Here is a 4,681-nt window from a genome sequence, read left to right on the forward strand (position 1 = left end):
TAGTGGGAATAAGCCCCCAAGTATGCGAGCACTGCATATTTCTTGAAGAAGGAGCAAGACCGGTCCGACAACCTCAAAGGAGACTTAACCCAACCATTCTTGAGGTGGTAAAGAAAGAAGTCACTAAGCTACTTGAAGCGGACATCATCTATCCTATCTCGGATAGTGAATGGGTAAGCTCGGTCCAAGTAGTGCCAAAGAAATCCGGAGTGACAACAATAAAAAACGAAAGTGGTGAACTCATAGCAACAAGAGTGCAGAATTCTTGGAGAGTATGCATAGACTACCGAAGATTGAATGCGGCCACAAGAAAGGATCATTTCCCACTACCATTTATCGATCAAATGCTTGATCGGTTAGCCGGTAAATCATACTATTGTTTTCTTGATGGCTACTCCGGATACTTCCAAATTCATATTGCTCTAGAAGACCAAGAAAAAAACTACATTTACTTGCCCCTTTGGAACGTATGCTTACAAGCGTATGCCATTTGGCCTATGCAATGCACCGGCAACGTTTCAAAGATGCATGATGAGCTTATTTGCGGACTTTCTAGAGCAATCGATGGAAGTTTTCATGGATGATTTTAGTGTGTATGGTGAGCCGCTTTAGATGCTTTGCATGCAATCTCGGAAGTGGTTCCTTGGTATGCCCCAATAGCAAACTATTTGGTTTCACGCACTTTCCCTCCCAATCTCAACAAACACAAAAAGGATAAGCTGAAAAGCGAATCCAAATACTATATTTGGGATGATCCCTATTTGTGGAGGTGTGGAGCGGACCAAATAGTGCGACGGTGCATACCTCAAACCGAATTCCAAGCAATCTTGGACGCTTGCCATGCTTCCGAAGGAAGTGGTCACTACGGACCCCAAAGAACAGCAAGAAAAATCCTTGATTGCGGATTTTGGTGGCCAACCCTTCTCAAAGATGCTTCTCTCTATTGCCAATCTTGTCCCCAATGTATTAGGTTTGGAGATATTTCCAAGAAGGACGAAATTCCCCAACAAAATATGCTTTTTTGCGAAATCTTTGACGTATAGGGAATCGACTTCATGGGACCATTTCCGAATTCCAATGGCTTTCTCTACATCTTGCTAGCCGTCGATTATGTGTCAAAATGGGTGGAGGCAATCCCCACCCGAACGGATGACGCTAGCCACCCATCAAGCCCGGACATCTTCAAGGTAAACGGGCACCGTCTCAAATTGTATCATGGTGAGCAAAGAAAGAACGCCAAGGAAGTTGAAGTGTTCCTCTTGAGGGATGCAACTTTTGAATAAACACTATAAGCAACTGAAAGTCCAACTTAAGGACGTTAAACAAAAGTGCTAGGTGGGAGACACCCCACCATGGTAAGATCTTCCTTTGAGACTTGTACATAGACACTTGACTTCATGTTTGTACATAGACACCCCCCTTCATTTGTTGACTTCATTTGCTATAGTGCTTAGGTGGCTGTATGGGGGGGGGTTGTTGAAATGTCAAAAGTGGTGTAAACACCTGCAAATTTAGAAAACCCACCCCTCTGCGCGTGCACGCACATGGCGCTTCCGCGCACATGAGCGAAATCCGCCAATCGACGCGCAAGCGCATGGTGCGCGTCCGCGCCGATTGCTTTGTTTCCCCCCTAGTACATTTTACAGAGAGTTAAGCCATTCTCAAGCCTACACTAAGCCACCAGCCCAGCACCTTTGCCGCGTGCGCGCACCTGGCGCGCACGCGTCCATACAAAGAGAGCACGGAATGTGCGTGCGCGCCACAGCCGCGCACGCGCCCTTTCATTCTGCACTCCTCTCTGGGCCATTTCACAGAGAGTTGAGCCCCCTCCAGGCCCCTCTCACGCCTGGGGCACAACCACATGGACGCGTAGGCGCACTGTGCGCGCGCGCGCCAACACACGCTAAAGCAATCTCTGGTACTTCGTCCAGAGAGTTATGTCACCCATGTGCCTCTCCTGTGCCCCCAGCCCAAGCGCATGGGCGCGCACGCGACATGTGCGCGCGCGCGCGCCCCTTGTCACCTTACTCCCTGCGCGAGCGCGCACCGCGCGCGCACGCGCCGGTGATCGACGCCACCTTTAAGAAGGACACACTCACCCCTTCATTCTCATTTCACTGCTCTTCTTCTCCCATATCCTTCTCCATCTCACAAGGTATTATACTAGGCTCCCTCTTAGTCCATTAATCTCTTGTAGTTCTTATTCATTTAGTTGCACCATCTTTTAGGTAGCTTCCTTCTTCTTTTCTTTCTCTCTTCCTCCTTTCTCTAGTTACTTCCTTCTTTCTTCTTTGTTCTTCATGAGCACTTAGGTCCCAAACTCACTTACATGAGTAGATGAATGGTGTTGCTTACTTTTCTTGCACCCAATAGGCATTATAATCATTAATAATGGATTGTGGAAAGTTACATTGCTCTCATTTTCACATAATCACATACTACTTGAGGGGTGCACACCAAGTGTTCGATGAACGGCACACTTGAAATTTGGACTTATTGTGACTACCTTGCCTCTCAACCAATCACTTTTGAGTGCATCCCCACTTTCCACAGACCATTCATCCCCATTTATGGTCCCCAAGGGTGTGTGCTTCTCATGCTTCTTCCTTGCATGCTTAAACTACCTTTGCACCACATGGAAATTATTTGCCTTGCTCTTCACACATTATCCTAGTTACATGTTGCAGCTGTCATGTAACAAAGATACCCATATTCTATGGCATTACTTTTCATCATATATAGCTCATGTACCTCCATTTTTTTTTTGAGTTTGATATTTTCCCTTTCTTGCTTCCACAGGATGGTCATCAAAAAGGACAACGGGAAAGGCCCCAAGAAGCCAGCCTCCAATAAAGCGCGCCAAGAACTAACGGCCAGGCCCCTCCTGAAGAAGACCAAGGGCCCCGTTGACGTTCTAGAGAAGGACAACCCTCCTAAGGATTCAAACAAGTTTCCCAATCGTTACTGCGAACTTGTTTACTCCAGAATGATTGAAAGGAATTACCATCCGGAACCTCTCCTAGTCTTACCGGCTCACCTCAGTCCGATTGTGATGCCACACATTGACCGGAGACATTGGAGATTCCTATTGAGGCAACCAACGGAGGCCAATCTCTCATGGGTGGTGGAATTCTACTCCAACTTCCACTCACCTCATATCACATCAATATTTGTGCGCCGAAAACAAGTGTCGGTCACCGTGGAAACCATCCGAGAAGTCCTTGGGATTACACCGTCAACGGATGCATATGACGCCTACCAAGAAGTCTTGGCTGCATGCGTTGACTGCGCATTCGATTGGAACGCGATCCTCCGCGTCATTGCTTTACCCGACGCATTTTGGATTCGGGGGACCATAAAGCGAAGACCCAAAGGTTTAGATGTCCGCCACCTCACTCAAGAAGCCACAGCATGGGCCCAAATTCTAGCTCATTACGTGCTCCCAAGCACGCATGGGTCATCCATCACCGCCGAGCTTGCCCTATTGATATGGTGCATCTTGACCGACAAACCGGTCGACGTTCCGCATGCCATCCGCCAATCCATGGGGCGCATTCATGCCAAGGGAAATCTCCCATTCCCCGGTGATCTTTGATTTGTTTGATTCTTTATGTCCATTATTTGGTGTATTCATGCATTTATATGATTGAGGCCATCATTTCATTAGCTCACTCACCCAAACGGCCTTACCTTCTATCTTCCTTTGTTAGCCAAAACTTGAGCTTACGAGTAACCCACTTTGTTCTTAATTTAGCACATTACAAGCCTTAAAGCGGAAAACAATAAAAGTCCTTATTTGGATCTTTGATTAGCTTAGGCTAGTGTATGTGAGTATCATTCAAGTGTGGGAACCTTGGGGCATTGGGTGGATACAAGGGTATTTTGTATTATTATTGAAATATTGGGAATTGGGTACATACTCATGAATTGATCAAATGTAAAACCTTATGCATTGACGCTCTTGTATATAGAAAAAGAAAAAAAAGGGGAGAAAAACAAAAGAACAAAAGAAAAAGAAGAACAATATGGAAAAGAAAAGAAAAATAGAAAAAGAAAAAAAAAGGGAAAAAAATAATAAAAAGGGGACAAAATGCCCCAAAGTGAAGCTCAAGAGGAATCAATGCATAAGTATTGTGAAACGAAAAGAAAAATGCATGAGTATGTGGAAAAGTGAGGAATGGGTAGTTAGGTTAGCACTTAATTGTATAGGTCATTATATAGGTTAGGTGGGAAAAGTTTAAGTTAATCAAAGATTCAAATCCTAAGTCCACTGGCCATATATAATCCTACCTTGACCCTAACCCCATTACAACCTAAGGAAAAGACCTCATGATAATTGTATGCATGCATTGAACAATTGTTGATTGTTAGATGAAAAACAAATCTTGGAAAGCATGATTAAGGGAGAATTGAGAGAATAAACCCCAAACACCGAGTGATTAGAGTGCAAACACTCCCGGTGAGGGTTCGACGCTCAATCCTTTGATTCCCGGCTCTCGCGAGCATTCCTCATGCAAGGTTGCGCATATTGCATTTGATGCTTAGAAAGTGGCAAGTCCTATGCTTTGGCCACCCTCGTACCTCATGTGCTCGCATATGTCCTAAGAAGGCTAATTTGTTTCCAACCAAGTGGATAGTAGCACTAGTCATAGTTGCATGCATATAAGTAGGTTGCACTTCA

The sequence above is a fragment of the Arachis ipaensis genome, chromosome B10 (genome assembly GCF_000816755.2).
Source record: "Arachis ipaensis cultivar K30076 chromosome B10, Araip1.1, whole genome shotgun sequence".
In the NCBI taxonomy this organism is placed as follows: domain Eukaryota; kingdom Viridiplantae; phylum Streptophyta; class Magnoliopsida; order Fabales; family Fabaceae; genus Arachis; species Arachis ipaensis.